The sequence below is a fragment of the Artemia sp. Qi Xiang Cuo genome, chromosome 16 (assembly GCF_049724085.1).
Source record: "Artemia sp. Qi Xiang Cuo chromosome 16, ASM4972408v1, whole genome shotgun sequence".
Lineage (NCBI taxonomy): Eukaryota > Metazoa > Arthropoda > Branchiopoda > Anostraca > Artemiidae > Artemia > Artemia sp. Qi Xiang Cuo.
The window spans coordinates 19,958,426-19,969,748 of NC_142809.1; the positions used below are offsets into that span (position 1 = coordinate 19,958,426).

General features: G+C 38.0%; 1 pseudogene; it reads left to right on the forward strand.

Moving 5' to 3' along the window:
- Window positions 1-5,442: 5,442 nt before the first annotated feature.
- Window positions 5,443-11,100, forward strand: LOC148942662 (interferon-induced very large GTPase 1-like; annotated as a pseudogene).
- The last annotated feature ends 223 nt before the right edge of the window (window positions 11,101-11,323 follow it).

The following is an 11,323-nucleotide window of genomic DNA, read 5'->3' on the forward strand; positions in this document are numbered from 1 at the left end:
TTTTAACCTTATAATTGGATAATTATAATAGATTTTCTATGTATTCTTCCCATACAAAACCCCTTCCCATATGTTAAAAGCCCCCTTTAATAAGTTATGCTCCAGGGCATAACTTACAACGCCTACCCCCGGGCCCTGGTGGGCTGTGTCGACACCGGAGTTTTTTGTTATCGGAGCTTTGAACTATTTTAACAAAATGTCAATCTCAAAATTTTTAGCTGATGCATTTAGGACGTGGAGGAGGGGGGGACTAGTCACCCTCCAATCTCTTTTGACTCTTAAAAAGTGAACAAGAACTTTCAATTTTCAGTCAAATAAGACCTCTCCAAGTTTTATACAACCATCCCTTCCATAAGAAATAATGGAAAGGATTTGGTGAATCCTTAAATTAGAACTCTTGCCCTGAGGGCTGTGGGGGAGTTGTCATCCTCAAAGACCTAATTTCCAGAACTTAAAACTACGTTTAATAAAATGGCTATCTAAAAATTTTGATTGGATATGTTTGGGGAAAAGGTGGGCGTGAGAGGGGGGTTAGTTGCGATCAAATCACTTTTGACTATTAAAAAGGGCACTAGCCCTTTGAATTTCCAGTCGAATGAGCCTTTTTGAAGTTTTTACGACACCACCTTCTATGAAAACCTCATATGCCCCCAGGGCATAACTTAAAACCCTTGCCCTGAGGGTTGTGGGGGATTCTCCTCCTCAAAAATATATTTTCTATCTGGAAATCAACTATGCTGAACAAAATGGCTATCTAAAAATTTCGATTGGATGTGTTTGGGGGAATGATGGGCGTGGGGGGGGCTAGTTGCCCTCCAATCACTTTCGAATTTTAAAAAGGGCACTATCCCTTTGAATTTCCAATCGAATGAGCCTTTTTTGAAGTTTCTACGACAACGCCTTCTATAAAAACCTTATATGCCCCAAGGTCATATCTTAAAACCCTTGCCATGAGGTTTGTGTGGGAGTGTCCTCCTCAAAAACATATTTTCTATCTGGAAATCAACTACGCTGAACAAAATAGCTATCTCAAAATTTTAATTGGATGTGTTTGGGGGAATGATGGGCGTCGGGGGGGGGGGGGAGGGCTAGTTGCATTCAAATCACTTTCGACTATTGAAAAGGGCACTAGCCCTTTAATTTCCAATCGAATGAGCCTGTTTTGAAGTTTCTACGACAACTCCTTCTATAAAACCTTATATGCCCCCAGGGCATATCTTGAAACCCTTGCTCTGAGGGTTGTGGGGGAGTGTCCTCCTCAAAAACATATTTTCTATCTGGAAATCAACTATGCTGAACAACATGGCTATCTAAAAATTTTGATTGGATGTGTTTGGGAGAATGATGGGCGTGGGGGGGGGGCTAGTTGCCCTCCAATCACTTTCGACTGTTAAAAAGGGCACTAGCCCTTTGAATTTCCAATCGAATGAGTCTTTTTAGAAGTTTCTACGACAACGCCTTCTATAAAAACCTTATATGCCCCCAGGTCATATCTTAAAACCCTTGCCCTGAAGGTTGCGGGGGAGTGTCCTCCTCAAAAACATATTTTCTATCTGGAATCAACTACGCTGAACAAAATGGCCATCTCAAAATTTTGATTGGATGTGTTTGGGGAAATGATCGGCGTGGGGGGGGGGGCTAGTTGCACTCCAATCACTTTCGACTATTAAAAGGGCACTAGCCCTTTAATTTCAAATCGAATGAGCCTGTTTGAAGTTTCTACGACAACGCCTTCCATAAAAACTTTATATACCCCCAGGCCATAACTTGAAATCCTTGCCCTGAGGGTTGTGGGGGAATGTCCTCCTCAAAAATATATTTTCTATCAGGAAATCAACTACGCTGAACAAAATGGCTCTCTCAAAATTTTGATTGGATGCGTTTGGGGGAATAATGGGCGTGGGGGGGCGCTAGGTTCACTTCAATCATTTTCGACTATTAAAAAGGGCGCTAGCTTTTTGAATTTCCAATCGAATGAGCCTTTTTTGAAGTTTCTACGACAACGCCTTCTATAAAAACCTTATATGCCCCCAGGGTATAAATTAAAATCCTTCCCCTGATGGTTGTGGGGGAGTGTCCTGCTCAAAAATATATTCTATCTGGAAATCAACTACGCTGAACAAAATGGCAATCTCGAAATTTTGATTGGATTTGTTTGGGGAAATGAATCCTTAAATTACAACTCTTGCCCTGAGGGCTCTGGGGGAGTTGTCATCCTCAAAGACCTAATTTCCAGAACTTAAAACTACGTTTAATAAAATGGCTGTCTCAAAATTTTAATTGGATGTGTTTGGGGAAAAGGTGGGCGTGAGATGAGGGTTAGTTGCCCTCCAATCACTTTCGACTACTAAAAAGGGCACTAGCCCTTTAATTTCCAATCGAATGAGCCTGTTTTGAAGTTTCTACGACAACGCCTTCTACAATAACCTTATATGCCCCCAGGGCATAACTTAAAGCCCTTGCCCTGAGGGTTGTGGGGGAGTGTCCTCCTCAAAAATATATTTTCTATCTGGAAATCAACTACGCTGAACAAAATGTCTATCTCAAAATTTTGATTGGATGTGTTTGGGGGAATAATGGGCATGGGGGGGGGGCTAGTTGCCCACCAATGACTTTCGACTATTAAAAAGGGCACGAGCCCTTTGAATTTCCAATCGAATGAGCCTTTTTTGAAGTTTCTACGACAACGCCTTCTATAAAAACCCTTATATGCCCCCAGTGTATAACTTAAAACCCTTGCCCTGATGGTTGTGGGGGAGTGTCCTCCTCAAAAATATATTTTCTATCTGGAAATCAACTACGCTGAACAAAATGGCTATCTCAAAATTTTAATTGGATGTGATTGGGGAAATAATGGGCTTGGGGGGAGGGGGGCTAGTTACACTTCAATCACTTTTGACTATTAAAAAAGGAGTTAGCCCTTTAATTTCCAATTGATTGAGCCTGTTTTGAACTTTCTACGACAACGCGTTCTATAAAACCCTTATATGCCCCCAGGGTATAACTTAAAACCCTTGCACTGAGGATTGTGGGGGAGTGTCCTTCTTAAAAATATATTTTCTATCTGGAAACCAACTACGCTGAACAAAATGGCTATCTCAAAATTTTGATTGGATGTGTTTGGGAGAATGATGGGCGTGGGGGGGGGGGGGTTAGTTGCCCTCTAATCATTTTCGACTTATAAAAAGGGCAATAGAACTCTCGATTTCCAATCGAATGAGCCCCCTTTGAAGATTCTACGACGACCCCTTCCATATGATCTCTGGAAAAAAAAATAATAATAATAATAAAACATTGGAGCCGTATGGCCTTTACTATAGGCAACGCTACAGCGTTGCCTCTGATCTTCTTATTACCAAACAAACTTTAAAAATACCAGCTCAGCATGTCAGATTTTTACACCTGAGTCTAAATGATGGATAAAAGAAACTTTGAAAACCACAGAACTATAAAAATTAATTATACAGCATAAAAGAAGCACTCAAATATTTCCCACCACAGCCACATAAAAAGTCGCACGGTCTACCTCCCGCACCTGGGCAATTTTCTGTACACAGCTTGCAGGACCAGTACTCAGAAGTCACTCTGTCTGGGAATGCCTTAAGGGTAGACACAACTGAGGCAATTTTACCATCCTGGTAAGTCCAGCCGAACGTGCACTGAATATCACTCAAAGGTAGCGTCAGATAGTAGGAAATATTTGAACTTCCGCTTTCGAGTGTATAAATATATACAAAAGTCGTAAGGAGAGGTAAGGAGGTGTGGATTTTTACTACAGACGGCGACAGTGACTTTCCTGCAAATATAAAGAAAGTTTTCTTGCACAGAAGGAACAAGTCTAGATCTCTGTGTCTTATTCACAAGTAATGCAACCCGTTCCTCCAATTCCCATTTCTCGATAGCCTTAGCAAGTATTTTTTTCCCTTAGAGACCATAAAACCAACTATATCACAGTCCGAAAGTCAGTGGGTGAGGATTTTTTTTTCGATTTTTTTTTTTTTTAATGAAGATGCAAAAAAAGACATTGAGCAAACATACATGAAACAGGGCGTACTGGCAACTTCGCTGCTTGGCAAAATCCTCGACTAATCTATCGAAATCGAGTTTCTGTACCTGCTCTTTTTCAACGGCCATCATCATAAGATAACTGAGTCTGTCGTTTCCCATGGTCGATCGCAGATAGTCCTTCATACGCCCTAATGCTGAGAAGAATCGTTCATTGCTGGTAGTGGTCACAGGTAAAGTAGCAACTAGCTTCATCAGTTTTAGCACTGCAGAATAGGCAACTGGGAGGTCGGATAAGATTTTGATAGCTCGAAGATCAATTTCTGAAATATCAATTTTTGACAGATGCAGCTTTGGAAGAGAAAGCTGGGATTCTATGGCATGGTCATTGACATCGAGAAACCCTTGATAATGACACATAACGCTTCCCAATTTCGAATATTTGAGAAAATCGGAACTTGAGGAGTCGATGGCAGATAAAGTGTCGAGCAGGCATATTTTGCATGAAGATTTCGATTCCTGTATATCACGAAAAGCCAAGAATTTGGATATGTTTTTGCTTAAGTTGTCCCATTCGTTATCATTTCTCGGCTTTTGGAGCGTCTCATATGTCCCAAAAATCAGTGTACGTGCCTTATAAATTAATAAACTTTTGGATTGAAGTTGCACTGATAAACAATTTACAATATCTTATACCTTTTCCATTGTGTGCAGAGTTGAGACAAAAGAGACAGAGTGGATTTTGTCCACTAGTCCTTTTGTTTCACACGCTGCCTCACCATTGGAACTATCAGAGACTGCGGCAAGCACAGCAACAATACAATCAAATCTGGCCTTCACCTTCAAAATAGAGTACAGTGTGTAAAACCAGCGAGTCTGGACGGTCATCTCAAGCTCCAAGACTTTTTGACCGCTGATACGCTGGGATTCCACAAATACCTCGTGCCGAGTATTGCTGCATGATATAAATGCGTGAAGTGTTTGCACCAAAGAGAAAAGTTCCTGAAAAGTTTGCTGATATTTTTAGGCAGTCAGTCAAAACAAAGTTAAATAAGTGGGCGTAACAGTGTAAACTGCATGAAGCACCTTCTCCCTAAACTTTGCTTGAACTCCATTAAATTCCCCACTCATAACGGATGTGCCGTCATAACATTGGGCAATAAACAGCATCAAATCTTAACCAAGCTTTTCTATAGTTTGACAAAACGAGGTGGATAAGCTCTTGGCGTCTAATTTGTGTAAGTGATAGTAGCTGATTGGTCACTCCACTACTTTTCTATCTAATAAGTACCTGAGTAGGATCGCTAATTGTTCCTTTCTAGAAACGTATTTTGTCTCGTCGACAAGAATAGCAAAGAAATTAGCTGATTTTACTTCTGAAATAATGACTTGGCGCAAGGCATTTCCTATCAGTGTAACTGCGTCATTTTGGTACTGATGACTGTAATAGTGGCCATATCGGTGCTGAAACTTGGCCTTCAGCTTTTCGCCGCCTTTAGACATTTCCTTCGTCAATTCAACCAGATTACCCCGGGTTGTAGATGTTTCTGATTCGTCATGACCCCTCAAAGCAAGACCCTGGCGGCCAAGAAAGCAAATAACGCTAAAAATGTACTTCGCATCATCTCTATTTTTCTGAACCTCTTGAGATATGGATTGAATTATGGCATTCACTATGGATCTGAAGTATCAGTTCTAATTATCTTGAATTCCGTCCATGCTGACATACAATGCCTATGTCTTTCAAAACCATCATGTTGCTTTAATAGAGCAGAACTGTCTTTCCATTTGCAAAATCTTGACTCAATGAAAGCCGTTTTTCCAGCAGTTTCTCCAGTCCTTAGAGCTCCCATAGAAAAATGGCGGCAAGCAAAACAAAACACGGAATTCAATTTTTTTTAGTATTCAATCTATTCATAAGTCTTATAGTGTTGTGCACTGAATTTTCTAGCGTTAGAAGTGGAAGCCGGACATTTCTCAAGAATAGGTTAAGCTGGCTCGTCGTGATGTGTCGTTCTTGACTCTGAGAGAGGTTCTTGACTGCTACTTCTGCTGAAGCCCGCAAGGGGTTCAGGGATGCAGACCGAACTTTCATGTTGACCTGAGCCATTTATTGTTCGGCTTATTTCTGAAAGACTTTCACAGGTTGGGGGAATTTACCTCCACTAACTAGACACTTTGAGTGCTGACACTATTGCCAGTTTCTTCATTTTTCTTTCGCATCTTCACCGCTTTTTACTCATAGTTTGATTACGAATTCTCCACAAGAACAATAAACAAATACTGACCATCTGTAGCTTAGTTATGAATGAACCCTACTCAGAAATCACATTTCCGGTCGAAGAAATGTGGTTCCAATAGCGTAGACGCGCGAATGTAGACGCGCTCTTAAACATTTCAAAACAAGATTGTCTCTTAATGGTAGAATTAGGATGGTACAAGAGTGGGACAGACGGGACATTTCAAAACAAGGTCATCGAAAAGTAACAGAGCTATTTAATAGTTTTGAAAAAACTACGCGCAGGGGTGGCAAATAAAAACGACCAGTTAGCCAGTCTCTCTGGTTTAATATAGCACATAACTAAAATAGAAAATAGCTATGAAATATAAATAAAAAAGTAATTTTCAAAGTCTAGGAGGAGGGCATGCCACCTGCCCCCCTAATTGGTGCCTCTGCCGAAAGTGACTGAAGAAGGCAGATGAAAAAAGAAACTGGATTGTTTGGTAAAATCCTGCAAAGTTGATGCACAGGCATTGAATATTCATCGAACCGGACATAAACTTTCCGTTTTTCACAATTTGAGTTGAGCAAAAGGACAACAGTTCCTGTGTCATTCGCATCGACATATACAATAACGATACCCCTCTTATAGCAGTTCATGTGCAACACAACTCTTGCATCCACCTTCTTCTGGTGCAACTCAAACACTGTTCAAAGCCAGTATCAATTTTTCCACTTCTGCTGAACATCCTAATTTTCTCCGGTCTTGAAAGCCTCCAGAGAGGCAAACACTTTAAGCTGCTCGCAACACAAAAAGCAAGTCTTCAAATTCGTCAAATAAAAGCTTAATAATTTTTTTCCTTAGAATTTGACAATATCGAGTTCCAATCATGTAGTTTTGAGTGTCTACCCAGAAATGTTACAAACTTGTAAGGATATCCTCGTGCTCGTGGCAACCATCTCAGCGTTTCAAGCCGAACACATAGCTTTCTAAGTCGCAATATTTAAATATTCCGTCATATCTATCTACAAGGATATGCAGTTCTTTAAAGTCACCATTAGTAGACACAAGACAAGAGATGTTCGTTTTGCACAGCTCTCAATGGTTTTTGGGCTCTCAATGATTTCACACACTTTTTGGAAATTATGTAAACAGCAAGTAACGTTTGATCAACATACTGGGAATCAAATAATTGTTTATATTTCGATTTTTATGGGTGAAAAGCGTTGTCAAATGTACTGGGCTAGTTTCCAGCTATTTATCGTTTAACAGTTCAGGATGGCAACACCGTTCTTGTAACAACCATAAAGAAATCGTAGAAAATCCTGGTTATTAGGCTTGAGGAAACCTAAGATGGAGCCAGGGGGTGAAGTATACTTTTATTTTGGTTTTCATGGTAGCTTGAATTAGATCTTTAGGCTTCTCAGTCGGTATAAGAACAATGTACATTTAAACTGTGGTAATTTGAATTTTTAGCAATTCTTTGTTCTTTATTTTTTCAGTCGTAATTTCTTTGTTCATCAGCATTTATTTTTTTTCTTAGTCGTAATTTTAACATGTGGTATCAACTCAGAAAATTTAGGGGGGAGGGGCAAATTTTAGTTTTCAAAATCAAAAGTGGAAGGGAAATACAATTTTTAAATTCCCCAAAATGCCATTTTTCTACGACAATTCCCAAAAAAAGGGTATTTTATAAAGTTTAAGTGTGAGATGTGCAAAAAAAACTGGATGGTACTTTTCTTCAATCTGCATTAAAACTTACAGGGCAAGTAGGGCAAATAATGCAGCCATAAAATGGGCAACAAATTTTGGCAAAAAATGCCAATGCTGACTGTTAGTGCCAAAAATTCGCATGAATGTTTCAGGGTAGTAGACAGAGCCAAAGAAACCTCTATTAAGATAAAAAAAAACATTGAAATACTCCGACTGTATTAACTCTTGGTATCAATTTGACAACAGATCAGACTCCTTTCTAATAAATGAAAAAACCAACAAAATTATGGATTAAGATATGTCTATACAAGGTGGCTTCAGTCACTTCAAGAACCAGATTCATTGCAGATTTTCAATTACTTCGAATAAAAATTAACCTACCTAGTTACCTGAATCTTATGGTAAAAATATTACTTAGATTCATTGCAGAAAACTACTGCTCATCAAACTCTTTGATTTAATTCTCAAATTTTGCAAATAGTTTTAATCACATTGTTATTTGTTTGAAAAACTTAAAAAAAAAAACAACTTTCAAACATCCATACAACTAATTATTAACAATACTAAATCAACTCAAAAATTACTTTATTTTAAAAACTAATCGTTAAAAAGAACTTTTGCAAATAAAAGTAATATACCATATTTAAACCTAAAATGTGCAGAGAGTGAGTAATATAATAATTAAAACTTAAAATGAAAAGAAATTGCTATAAACGAAGGGAATAACGTCAAAAAGAAAAAAAAATCGTCATATGAAACATAAAATAATCACATTTAACATAGGTATAACAAACACTGTTACAGATGAACAAACAAATGCTAAAACGAACAAAAATAAAAGTGCATCATTATTAGGAACTTAAAACAGACAGAAATTACCACAATTAAGAGTATGTTTAGCGCCTTCTAAGCTCTGTATAGCCCTGTTTATTTGAGACAGGTAATCTTTTATCAGTATGGCACTGTACAACTAATGGTTGTATGGGAACTAAGGAGTTGGAAAATCCCTGGCATGTTGTAGAGAAAATTACAACCAAGTCAAAAGCGAATTAATGCCTAACTACTAATCGAGTTTCCTTGACGTTTCTCACGCTTTTGCTGATTCAGTTTTGTTGTGGTAGTTTATTTTCTTCAAATAAAACTTTGTTGACTTTCACACCAATGAACGGTGTTTCAATAAACTTCATTTTTTTTTGCAATTAGTTACTCACTTGATTAGAATTGGACTTAATTCGTTTTTTTCTTGTGATGGTAAATTTTGATGGATACAGATTATGCTTCCTACAAAATACTTTTGAAAATCATCCACAATCCAGAAGACTACTGTGGTCTCCCTCGGACCCTCAGTTCCCATTTTTTATATTTTACAGAAAACCATAGCGATTTTGAGAATTGCAGAGAAGAACGAGGAAGTTTGCCAAAGACAAAAAGCACACAATACCGATGTTTATTGAGGACCCCTTAGATTATTTAATTGGAATCCAGCAAAAACACGTATTAGAAGCTGTTTTTCGTAAAGCTGGACATCACTAGTATTAAATGCATTCAATAATCCCATTTGAAGATTTTTCAAGGTAAGATATTGATACTTTACGACAAATGTATATGGATGTTTCCACTATGATTGGCTTAGAAGCTTATAGGTCAAATGTCCTGATATTTCAAAAGAGTTTTGCAAGAGAAGGGGAATTGAGAGAAAAATTAAACGAAACTGAAATTGCCAATGACACAGGCAGTCGTTTAGAGATACAGAAGAAATATCAAACGAAGAAAAGTTCCGATTCAGTAACAATAACAAAAACGATCCACTTATCTACTATTTTCTGAAAGGACTCCAAAAAATAATATAGACAATACTCCGCTTCATCTTCGCGTTACTGATGATGCTATTTCAGTGAATATCAAAGAATCTAAAACTGTGGGTCAGCTACAGGAGGTAGTACATAAAAAAACAGAAACCTTCTTGGAAAGTATACAATTATCTGGAAAGAGCCCTGAACATGACTATTAGATAGAATCTAATAGTAAAGAGCTATTGAATGCAAAAGAGAGGCGTAACTATGCTCTTCTTTCACTTCGTCACCTATGGAGGGAAGTTTCATTATTTTATTCATCAGAAAAATGTGGAGATTCGGAATATTTACCACACATAGCTGCGTCTTGTTTGATTGCAGGTGAAACTTTAGAGCTCTACGATAGAGATACAAATATGCTAAATGTTGATTGGATTGGTGCAATATTTAAAAATTTGATCTCTTGCTTCCAAATAAAAGAATTCTTGTGTTATCCGTGCTGGGAGAGCAAAGCAGTGGAAAGTCAACATTGCTGAATATAATGTTTGGTATTGGTCTTACACCCAGTATAGGTCAATGCACCAGAGGTCTTACAATGACCCTAGTAAAGACAGAAAAGGGAAAAGAGTATGACTACGTGGTTATATTGGACACGGAAGGTGTACGTTCACAAAAACATAAAGGTATTCATGGCTGTTCAGAGCGTGATAATAAGATTGCGATTCTGTCTATCTTACCATCAGATGCAGTCATGCTGGTTATTAAAAATGAAAATGACAATGCTTTAAAAGAAATACTGCCTGTTATTGCACTTGCGTATAAAAGCTCTAAGTTGGCATTAGAAAGATGAGGCCTACTTAGCTACAACATTTTTGCAGCTTACAATCAGGTGAAGTGTCATCAAGACAACAGAAACAAACTCCTGAACATTTTTACGCAACTATCCGTGACACTTGTTGAATCTTTTGCAAAAGCAAATTCTGTAGAAGATTTAGATGTACATACATCCGGCAGCTTCCCAAAGATGTTCATCAATGAACAAGATATACGAGTATTTGGATCTAACACAAAGGGAGATCCACCAAATGAAATCCCAAATGAATAATTTAACCTGTAGCTTATTAATTTCCGAGATTATCCATGAACAGGTTTTTGGTCATTCTGGATGGAGTGCTCGAAAAATTGAAAGTCTAGACAATTATTTGTTTTTGGTTTGGGAGTGCTTGAAAAGCTCTAATTTTGACCTGTCTTTAGAAATGGTCATCAAGAGACACGTGTACTCTAAAATAGAGCGAATATATCAGACCCTAGGAAAATTATATATCCTGAAATATGAAGAGCAATACGATTTATTAAAAGACACATAAGAAAGAAAGCTCTTAAAAATCAGAAGAGTCTGTGACTTTAAGGAAAATAAATGAAGCGGTTGAAGATATTGAGGTGAAGATGAAGCCCCATGCTGAAAAATTTGAAGAAAAGGTAAACAGAATTTTGAAAAAAAGAGAACCAAAAGTGGAAAACTGAATATAAGAGAAAGGCGGAAGACACTCCCGTCTAACAGGTCAATGGTGTGATAAACCAGAAGTTTTC